This window comes from Hippopotamus amphibius, chromosome 5 (assembly GCF_030028045.1).
Source record: "Hippopotamus amphibius kiboko isolate mHipAmp2 chromosome 5, mHipAmp2.hap2, whole genome shotgun sequence".
Lineage (NCBI taxonomy): Eukaryota > Metazoa > Chordata > Mammalia > Artiodactyla > Hippopotamidae > Hippopotamus > Hippopotamus amphibius.
In genome coordinates, this window is record NC_080190.1 from 12,899,387 (window position 1) to 12,911,572 (window position 12,186).

Consider the following 12,186-nt stretch of genomic DNA (forward strand, 5'->3'; position numbering starts at 1 on the left):
CTTGGGGGTCCATCCATCCAGTTATCCTACTAGATGTGGAAGCTTTTCTCTAAGTATAATGTGAAAAATATGAAATAATATAGACACATATAAACCAGATACTTAACATTTACCCCTGAGTGATGTGTTCTGTAATTATTGGAAAAATGAAAGTACCTATTAAAAATAATGATTCTAGAGACATAGTACAAGTATTTCATTAACTGAGAAAATGGAAAAAACCAGAGTTGAGAAATTCAGTTCCCTTATTAATCTAATCTAAAACAACAAGTTTGCTGTATGCTAAAAATAGCACCAAGTGTGAATAAGCAAGGTGACTGAGAATAATCACTTTTTTAAAAATCATAAAAACCTCAATCATAACCAACACCTAATGTGAGAAAGTATCTTCTTAAAGCACACGAAAAAAGGTGAATGATGGGCAACAGAAAAAGCCTACATTTCAGAAACACAATGAGAGCCAAAGGGTTGTGTGTGGAGAAAAAAATAAAACCAAGTAGCTGTTCACATTTCTCTTCGCAGTTTAAAGAAAAAGAATATTAGTAATGCCCTAGAAGAGGCATTAACACTGAAGCCAGAAAGTAAGCACATAAAAATATTCCCAACATCAGGACAGAGGATTCCTCTTTCGACAGGCAAAACGAAACATTTCTTCAGAGTTAGAAAGTATGAGACCAGAGAGCTTATCGCTGATGATGATGTAATTAAGCAACAGATCCTTTTCCGGTCATCAGCTTAGTAGCAGTTCCAGATTCTATGTGACTCTCTGTAAGTAGTGAGAGATGTGAAAAACAAAAAAAAAGGCATGAAGTCAACAGGGTTTACATATAAAAACGCACAGTGCTAGGGATGCATTCCATTTACACTCATCTTTACAACCTAACAAGTAAGGAAATATATTCAACCAAAATATCCTTCTCAGGACTTCCCCGGTGGTGCAGTGGATAAGACTCTGTTCTCCCAGTGTAGAAGGCCCAGGTTCGATCCCTGGTCAGGGAACTAGAGTAACTAAGAGTTTGCTTGCTACAACTAAGGAGCAACTAAGGAGCCCACTTGCTGCAACTAAGGAGCCCACTTGCCACAGCTAAGGAACCCACATGCACAACTAAGGAGCTGGTATGTTGCAACTAAGGAGCCCATCTGCCACAACTAACACCAAGTGCAACCAAATAAATAAAAATAAATAAATAAACAAAATATCTGTCTTGGCCTCAAGTCTATGAATGAATGGATATAAATAGCTGAGTTCCTGATAGAATGGAAAAATAATACCTTTGCTCAGGTGTATCACCAATGGAATCACCAATGACATCAGAACAAGAATTATTTTTCATCAGGTACCAAGGAGAAGATGTCCTGAGGGAAAAGATATGAATAACAAGCTCCAAGGAAGGGAAATCCAGTTTAAAAAAAAAAAAAGGCAAAAGAAGATACTTCTACCTCCAATTTTCCACAGTAGTCTCTATAGAACTCAAAATACTTAAAAGACGTATTTTTGTTTCGAGGTAACAGGGAGTAAATATCAGCAGCATTCACAGATGGTTTTGGTGGTGCCTGGCTTCTCCCGGCAGGATCTCCTGGCCTCCGTGGAGCAGCACAGAAGGGGACTTGTAGAAAAAGTATCTCTCTTACTCCTAGGAGCCTACCAACTCAGCCATCAGAGAGCTTCCCCAATCCAAGTGTATATTATTTTAATATAAAATACTATGTATTGATAATTATCTCCATCAGAAATCTCAAAGCTATTGAGAGTAAGAATTAGTCCTATTCTATGGATAAGAGGGGAGACAAAGAGATGTTATCTGGTCAATGTGTTAGTTTCCTGGGGCTGTGGTAACAAATTACCACACACTGAGTAGCTGAAAACAGAAATTTATCCTCTCACAGTTCTGAAGTGTAGAAGTCCAAAATCAAGGTGATGGGACTTCCCTGGTGGTGCAGTGGTTAAGAATCCATCTGCCAATGCAAGGGACACGGGTTCCATCCCTGGTCCAGGAAGATCCCGCTCTCCACGGAGCAACTAAGCCCGCATGTCACAACTACAGAGCCTGTGCGCCATAACTACTGAAGCCCGTGCACCTAGAGCCTATGCTCCACAACAAGAGAGCCACCGCACTGAGAAGCCTGCGCACCACAACGAAGAGTAGCCCCTGTTCACCACAACTAGAGAAAGCCCACATGCAGCAATGAAGACCCAATGCAGCCAAAAAAAAAAAAAAAAAAAATCAAGGCGTTGGCGGGGCCATCCTCCCTCCGAAAGCTTTAGAGGAGAATCTTTCCTTGCCCCTTTCAGCTGCTGGTGGCCGGCAATCCTTGGTGTTCCTCGGCTTGTAGACGCATCACTCTAATCTCTGTCTCTATTGTCAGGTGATGTTCTCCATATGAGTCTGTACGTCTGTGTGCAAATTTTCCTCTTCTTATAAAGACACCAAACCGGATTAGGGCTCTGGTATGACCTCATCTTAACTTGATCACATCTACAACGACCTTATTTCCAAACAAGGAAGGTCACACTCACAGATATCAGGGTAAGGATGTGAACATATCTTTTGAGGGGATACAAGTCAACCCACAACAGTCATTTTAAGAACAAGATATTGCTACTTGGGGTAAATACACTCAAAATCACCAAAAGCCATGAGTCTCCAGGCAAAAAGGTAGATTAACAATGTGTTTACTGGTGAAATAGCCCAGAATCCCTTTCTGAATATGCTCTCTAGGAGTTCTTTCCATCTCCAAGATTCATGATCCTATGACTTAAAACTTATTGTCCCGTGGAATATATCTGTAATATCTTGTGTGACTTTTCCATTACAAATTTTCACATCCCCATCCCTAAAGCTGGTAACATCATTTTTCAGAGGAAACGTCTTCCAAAATGTGGTATTCTGCTCGGAACAATTCATCTATTCTTTGGAAAGGAAAAAGACTGTCCACGGAGGGAAAGCATGTTATAAGAATCATTAACATTTTTGAGCTTTCATTCTGCGTAAGACTCTGTAGTAGGCACCATCAGCCTACTTAACGTGATGTACACGATCGTCCCTATTTAGGGATGAGGAAGATGAGAGGCAGAGCGCACAAGGTACTTTCCAACATCTCAGAGGCCCTGAGAGGATAAAGGGGACAGACAGATGCACCCTACTTCTGACCACAAGAGCAAGACAACTGGGACTAGCAAGAGGAGTAGAGAGGATGGGAAAGCCAGGAATAGACACTTCCTTCCTTCCTTCCTTCTGTACCAAGCAATGGTTTGCTTAGGGTCTGCTGTTTCTGTTTGTGCAGTGTTGCCTCTGACCGACCAACAGAATCAGAATAAGGCACTCATACAACACCCTACAACAGGGCCCCATTGTCATGTGAGTCAGGTGGCTGTGAGCTAAGCATTATTCTCCTCCTCTGTACTGTGCTTTGTTGGAAGGCTGGAGGAAGTCATGAAATGTAATCGTTCTTTCTTAGTCTGGAGGAGAACCAACAAAATTGAATGATTCATTCATGGGTGACCCCACTTTGTCTCATTTTAGCCCACAGCATTCTCTGTCTACCTTCTTCTCAAAAAGCATGTATTCACTCATTAACAACTATGTGCTAGTATTAACAAGCTGATAGCTCAAAGTAGCTACTGGACATCAGCTCTTTTTTTCTTTTCTTTTCTTTAGAATTGCTAAACCCTAGAGAGGCAAGTCATAGTAACGTCTGAAGATTTCATCTTAATGTAAGAGAAATATAAATAACCAGATTTCTTCTTCCTCTTCGGCTTAAAAACTAAATTTCATAAGATTTATCTTTTGCAATTCCAAGAAAACGTTTAAGCTTCCATTTCCCCCTTTTAACCTTGTTTTACTTTACTCCTTTGCTTTCTGCTGTTGTGAACTACTTTATATTGCCTCTTTGTCCTTGGAATTTTCCTTTCCCCTCATTTTCTTTTTTCTTTCTCCAGTTTCCTAATTGTCCCAGCTGTTTCACTCTCTCTTCCTTATGGTTCTGTCTAGAATCATAAAAGCATAGAAATTTAAGGGCAAAAGGGACTTTCAGTTAGTTTAACAGCTTTATTTTACAGATGAAGGGCCAAAGTCTAGGGAATTTAAGGAATTTGCCCAAAGTGACACAGTTAATTTGTGGGCAGACCCAGCACTAGAATCCAGGTGTCTTGATTGCCTTGACATCACTGATTCCTTCTTTGTACCTAATTACACATTTATATAAGAAATTTTCATATCCCTGCCATGCTTGCTGATCTCTTACACTGTGCAATAATGTCAAATCACAGGCTCTGGGTCATCAAGTACAGATTTAGAAAAGTTATTCCATTGCTTAAAATTTTCGAGAAGTCATTCTTGGGTAGATGGCAGAAGATTTCACAAAAGGTGATGAAATGTGGCATTCTTATTATTTAACTTCACAAAAAAGAGAAATACAAAGAAGAAAAAAAAAGGGGGAAATTCTGATGCAGTATTACCAGTAGTAAAAGTGTTGAGAAAGATGAAGGAAGTGAAATTATACAGTTCAAAAGTATACTCATGGTATACTCATAAATTTGCCGCATGAGCACAATCTAATAATAAAACATTTGTGTCATAGGTCAAACAAGTAATTATAATCAACAGAGGAAAGACAATGTTTTCCATTAATTAGAATGGGGCCAAATTTTATTCAATGTGGCATCACCACAATCCTCACAGTTCTTGATGCGTCATAAGTGCTCAATGCATTTTGTCTAATAAACGCTGGTTGAATGGGTATTTGGCTACAGAAAGTTAAACTAGAAGATTACCTGAACTCTGGACTCATGGTTCTTTTAAAGCCAACAATCTATAATTCCGATTTTGAAAAGCAGTGCAAAAATATTACCAGCTAGTAATGGAGTCCCCAGTTTTTCTATTTTTAAAATTTATTTGATTTTATTTCATTTTTTGGCTACATTGGGTCTTTGTTGCTGTGCTCGGGCTTTCTCTAGTCGCAGTGAGTGGGTCTACTCTTTGTTGTACTGTGTGGGCTTCTCATTGCAGTGGCTTCTCTTATTATGGAGCACAGGCTTTAGGCGCATGGGCTTCAGTAGTTGCAGCACAGAGGCTCAGTAGCTGTGGCTTGAGGGTTCTAGAGTTCAGGTTCAGTAGTTGTGGTGTGTGGGCTTAGTTGCTCCACAGCATGTGGGATCTTCCTGGACCAGAGATCGAATCTGTGTTCCCTGCATTGGCAGGAGGAATCTTAACCACTGCACCACCAGGGAAGTCCATTATTTTTTTAATTTTTAAAAATGTTATTGGTGGGGGGGAATGAATTGGGAGATTGGGATTGCCATATATATATTACTAATAAGAAAAAAAATGCCAAATTGTACACTCTGAATATATGCAGTTTATTGTAAACAAAAGAAAAAAGAAAAAAATTTTATTGAAGTATAGTTGATTTACACTGTTGTGTTAATTTCTGCTGTACAGCAAAATGATTCAGTTATACATATATATATATTCTTTTCCATTATGATTTAGCATAGGATATTGAACATAGTTCCCTGTGCTATACAGTAGGACCTTGTTGTTTACAGAGTCCCCAGTTTTGAGCTTCCTCCACTCACCAGATACTGAGACGCATGTACAGAATGGGTATGATTTGAATTCCTTGGCTGTAAGTAATAGGAACCAACTCAAGCTAGCTTAAGTAAAAAGAGAATTTGTCACGTGACATGGGTATATCTCATGGAACCTGGTACTCACCAAATATTCCATGTCCTCCTCTACATTTCCCAGCCTTCTTTGCAGTTCCTCTGGGGTCATGTGACTAAATCTAGCCAATGGACTGTGACAGGTGTCACTTCTAGGCTGAAGCAGTTAAGAGTGACTCTGCCCATTCAAAGACATCATGCCAAATGAAATAAGTCAGTCACAAAAGGACAAATATTTGTGTGACTCCACATATATGAAGTACCTAGAAGAGTCATATTTAGAGAGACAGGAAATAGAATGGTGGTTGCCAGGGGTTGGGGTGAGGCGGAATGGGGAGTTACTTTTTAATGGTATGGAGTTTCGTCTTTGGGAAGATGAAAACATTTCTGGAGATGGATAGTGGGTGTAGTGGGTTGAATAGTGTTTCCCCCAAGTTCATGTCCACATGGAACATCAGAATGTGACCTCATTTGTAAATAGGGTCCTTGTGGATGTAATTAGTTAAGGATATCAAGATGAAATCATCCTCAGTTTAGGGTGGGCCTTAAATCCAGTGACGGGTATCTTTATAAGAAGAGGAGAAGACAGAGAGACATGCAGAGGAGAAGGCTAAGTGAACACAGAAGAGAGACTGGCATGATGCTGCCACAAGCCAAGGAAACAAGCAAGGAAGGATTCTTCCCTAGAGCCTTCAGAGGGAGCCCGGCCCTGCTAACACCTTGATTTTGGATTTCTAGCCTCTAGAACTGTTAGCGAATAAATTTCTGTTGTTTTAAGCCACACATTTAGTGGTAATTTTTCATGGCATCCACAGGAACCAGTGTTTCTCCAGGCATCTGGGACACAGGCTACTTCCAGCTTCCTCTCTCCCATCCTGTGGAGGTGGTCCTGTTATCATGGCCCAAGAGGGATGTCCAGCCTTCATGCCCACTGAGCAATAGGGTGGGAAGGAGAGAAAAAGGAGCTCATTCCTTCTTTTGAGGATGCATCTATTAGTAGCACCAGCCACTTCCACTTATATCCCACAGCCAAGCCTAGCTGCAAAGGAGGAGGAGGAAAAGTCTTCACTCTGGGTGGCCAAAGGCTCAGCTAAAATTTAGATTTCTGTTACCAAAGAGAAGAGGAGAAAAGATTGGAAGATAATGAAAATTCTTTACCCCATGATGAAATTATTTCTAAATTTTTTTTTCACTTCCTAGCATCTTCTTACTTTATATTTTAACAAGATCAAGGACAGACTTCTGGAGATTTCACTGGACTTGGATGTTGAATGATAGAAGAGGACCAGAGGAAATCAGCAGTCAGAGTGTTTCAGCACAAGGGGTGTTCTGAGCAGGCACATGGGGACCTAGGCTTAAATCCATCACTTCTTCAGGAGAGCCTTCCCTGGTTCCTCAAATTAGATTACATCCCTCTGTCTCACACCCACCCAGCCCACAGTTGTCCTTTGCAACACTCACTGGGCTTTGTGCAAGTCTGCGGACCTGGTACAGGAAAGTCCCCTGAAGGCAGGGACCAGGTCTGTCTTCACCAACTGCCATATCCCCAGCACCTGGTTCAGTACCCAGCACACAGGATGTGCTCAATAAATATGTGTGATTGAATGAATGCAGGAACTAAGACAGGAAAGCGCACATTTCAGTAAGATCAGTAACATATACGGTCGATATATAGAGGTTAGGCAGTTTCTGAGATGCCAACGAGTTGGCCAGTGAAGACTGATGACACTGGGGCTGGGTTTTGTGAAGAATGGGGCTGCTTTTTTAAAGCAGAGATTTTCTCTAAGAGAGTTAATATGGTAGTGGTATATAGGATATCCCCTTTTATAAAATGGAAATAATGATACATATTTGATAGAGTTGTTGGGAGGATGCAATGAGATCATGGAAGGGCCCAGCTCATGGAAGGTACTCAGTCAATGGTACCTATTACTAGACGAGGGAAAGGCTGGGGTACCTAAGTCACTTCCCTCATTTACCTGGCAAACATTTGATGAGAGCACTGGGTGGGAGTCTCTCACCTTACTCACATTCCAGGATGCACGCCAACTGAATAGTACATGTCTGAGGATCTACAGCTAAATGGGAAACCGAAAACCAACCTTCATGCAAAGCTCCGATAAAAGTTGGACTTGAACATGTTAAACCTAGGCCTAAGAGAGATGTAGTCCTCATCTCTCTCTACTGAACTGAATAGAGCAGGACCCCGTGGTAAGGGTCATCAGATCTACCCACTCAGTCACGGTGGAGATGTTGAGAAAGAAAAACAGATCTCTGCTTCCACCTCACCCCCGAAGAGGGCGGCCCTGTCAAGGGGTGCTAACCACGCACATGTGGTCAGCATCACATGTGAACTCAGGAAGTGAAAGAAGGGCATAGCATGAGCCCTGCCTTTACGATCAGTCACCCCGCCCACTCATGAGAGTGGTGCAATCCGACTGTCCACCTCTTCCCTGGAAGAGAACAAGGGTGATGAGAATGTTTCCTCTGATATTCTCCCAAATGGGAAGAGAAGCAGGGGTCTTCTTCCCTATGTCCCGGGTCTAAAGTGGAATTAAAATTTTATCTTGTTCTCTGTAAAATGCCAGACATTTGGAGGTTGGGAAAGGTGTTCCTGGGATGAAGAAGAGGATGTACAAAGTCATGGAGCCATGAGAGAGCATGGTAAGTCCAAAAAACAGTCTGTAGTTCATTTTGTTTACAGCCTAGTGAGTGTGTAGAGGAAACCCCAGAAGTGTCTAGATATGTGGGAACAAGGTGGTTTGTTGAGATGGGTTAATTTGAAGACAGGTGTCTGCTAGTGTATTCATGACCTCCCCAAATTCGTATGTTGAAATCCTAACCTCCAAACGTGATGATATTAGTAGGTGGGGCCTTTGGTAGGTACTTAAGTCATGAGGATGGAGTCCTCATGAATGGGATTAGTGCCCTTATAAAACACGCTCCAGAGAGATCTCTGGCACGTCCTGCCACATAACAATAAAATGAGAAGTCTGTGACCCAGAATAGAGCTGTCACACCAACATGCTAGCACCCTGCCCTCCAGCTTCCAATAAATATCTGTTGATTATAAGCTACTCAGTATGTGGTATTTTGTTATAGCAACTTGACTCAGAAATCAGAAATGAAAAGCAAACATCATTTTTATCTGTGAAATACTAGAAGCATTCTCATTAAGTCACGGAATGGGAAAAGGAAGTCCATTTTCCTGATATTATTCAGCATTTTTTTCCTGGAAGTTCTAGACACCGCAATAACACAATTTTTTAAAACAGGAGGCATAGGGACTTCCCTGGTGGTGCAGTGGTTGAGAATCTGCCTTCCAATGCTGGGGACACAGGTTTGAACCCTGGTCCAGAAAGATCCCACATGCCTCAGAGCAACTAGGCCTGTATGCCACAACTAATGAGCCTGCTCTCTAGAGCCCACGAGCCACAACTACTGAGCCTGTGTGCCACAACTACTGAAGCCCACGTGCCTAGAGCCCGTGCTCTGCAACAAGAGAAGCCACCGCAACGAGAGGCCAGTGCACCACAATGAAGAGTAGCCCCTGCTTGCCACAATTAGGGAAAGCCAGCATACAGCAGCCAATAAATAAATAAAATAATTAATTAATTAATTTTAAAAAGAATAGGAGAGGGACTTCCCTGGTGGTGCAGTGGTTAAGAATCCGCCTGCCAATGCAGGGGACATGGGTTTGACCCCGGTCCAGGAAGATTCTACATACCATGGAGCAGCTAAGCCCTTGCGCCACAACTACTGAACCCACGCACCACCACTACTGAAGCCCACGTGCCTAGAGCCCATGCTCTGCCACAAAAGAAGCCCACGCACCGAAAGGAAGAGTAGCTCCAGATCTCTGCAACTAGAGAAAGCCCGCCTGCAGCAACGAAGGCCCAATGCAGCCAATAAATAAATAAATAAATATTAAAAAAAAAAGGGAGGCATAACAATTAGAAAAGATAAGACAAAATTATCATATACAAATATGTTTGCCTACCTCTTGCTCTATTACCAAAACAGCTGGATTGGAGACTGTATTAGTCTGCTAGGGCTGTAGTAACAAAGTACTATAGACTAGTAACTTAAACAACAGGAATTTAAAAAATACAGGCTATGGGACTTCCTGGTGGCTCAGTGGTTAAGAATCCGCCTACCAATGCAGGGGACACTGGTTCGATCCCTGGTCCCTCAAGATTCCACATGTCACGGAGCAACCAAGCCTGTGTGCCACAACTACTGAACCTGTGCTCTAGAGCCTGAGAGCCACAACTATTGAGCCCATGTGCCACAACTACTGAAGCTCGTGCACCTAGAGCCCCGTGCTCCACAATGAGAGGCCACCACAATGAGAAGCCCATGCACCACAAGGAAGAGTAGCCCCTGCTCGCCATAACCAGAAAAAGCCCATGCACACAACGAAGACCCAACGCAGCCAATTAAAAAAAAAAAATTCCCATCATCACAGAAAATTTAAAAAATTATAACAATAATAAAATAAAAATACAGGCTACCTCCAGCTTCCTTTCTACCATCCTGAGGAGGTGGCCCCCATCATCATGGTCCAAGATGGATATCCAGCCTTCATGTCCACTAAGCAATAGTGTTCCAGGAAGGGGGACCCATTTCAGGGCCCAAGAGTGGGCTCTTATCTAACACCCGGAAGTGAACTGTCCGAGGAGATACACATGCTGACAAAGCAAGAGACTTTGCTGGGAAGGGGCGCCCAGGCAGAGAGCAGTGGGGTAAGGGAAACCAGGAGGACTGCTCTGCCACATGGCTTGCAGTCTCGGGTTTTATGGTGATGGGATTAGTTTCCGGGTTGTCTCTGGCCAATCACTCTGACTCAGGGTTCTTTCTGGTGGCACAACAGCTCAGCCAAGATGGATTCCAGCGAGGAGGATTCTGGGAGGTTGGTAGGACGTGTGTCTCTTCTCTCCTTTTGACCTTTCCCTATCATAGTCTTCCAGTTGGTGGTGGCTTGTTAGTTCCGTGTTCCTTACCAGGATCTCCTGTGGTAAAATAACTCATGCAAATTGTTAGTGTCTGCCTGGGGTGGGCTGTTTCAGTCAGTGTTTCCCCTAACAATAGGATGGGAAGGAGAGAAAAAGAGCTCATTCCTCCTTTTAAGGACGCACCTATTGGTAGCACCCACCACTTCCACTTACATCTCACAGCCAAGCCTAGCTGCAAAGGAGGCGGAGAGAAAGTCTTTATTCTGGGGGCTGGAAGTCCAAAATCAAGGTGCTGGTAGGTTTGGTTTCTCCTGAGACTCTCTTTAGCTTGCAGATGGCACCCTCTCTCTTTCCTCATATATCCTTTTCTCTGTGTGAGCTCATCCCTGATGTGTCTTCCTCTTCTGATCAGGACAGGGCCACACCCTTATGACCTCATTTAACTTTAGTTACCTCTTTAAGGGACCTATGCCCAAAGAAGTTCACACTAGGTGTTAGGACTCCAACATACAAATGGGGGGAAACATGATTCTGTCCATCACTGAGACTACGGCCATAACTGGGCTTCTTGGTATCTTCCCGGAGGAACTGATCTGAGAGAGGGAAGCGAAAGAGAAAGGGAGAGAGACAGAGACAAAGACACAAGTCAAGCCAGCATGCTAAAAGCTGTCTCCCTAGTTTCTCCGCTTCTCCTGGAGGAGCAAGTGTGTTACTCTAACAGAGGGTCACAAGCCTTGATGCTCATTAGAGGGAATATGGGGATATGTGTATAAAAACAGATGATTGAACTTGGTGTACCCCCAAAAGAAAAAAAAAAAAAAAGAATCACCTGGGGAGCTTTCCAAAACAGTCCACATTGTGGAGGGTGGGGGTGGGGTGGGGCGGAGTCTGGGCTCGTGAATTGTTTTGGTGAGAAATACTTCATGTATCATAAAATGCACCTTTAAACGTGTACAACTCGGTGGTTTTAGTATAGTCACAAAGCTGTGCACCTGTGATCTCTGTCTAATTCCAGAACATTTTCGTTATCCCAAAAAGAAAGCACAGATCCATTAGCAGTCACTGCCCATTCCTTCTTATCTCTAGCCCCTGGTAACCATCAATTTACTTTCTTTCTCTATGGATTTGCTGGACATTTCACAAAATGGAATCATGCGATATGTGGTCTTTAGTGTCTGGCTTCTTTCGTGGGCTTGTGTATTTTTAAAAATCTCCCTGGTTGTGCAGCCAGTGTTAAGAACCAGGTGCTAGCAGATCCCTTCATGGAAACAAGAGAACTTCCAGAGGAATTCCTCTGAGCCTCATCTAAGGTCAGTGGACAGCAAAGGAGAGTCCCAACAGCTCTGGCAGTAAAAGCTGATAAAGGGCTCCGGTTGGCCTAGCTTGGGTCATATATCCACCCCTTGGCCAATTGTACTGGCCAGAGAATAATCACATGATCACTCCTTTGGCCTTTAGCCTGAGGAAAATGGGAGTATTGATGAAGGATTTTAAGTAGGGGGGGGACATAATCAGATTTAGAAACATCTGCTTGTCTAGGAAATTCAAACTACTAAGGAAGACCAA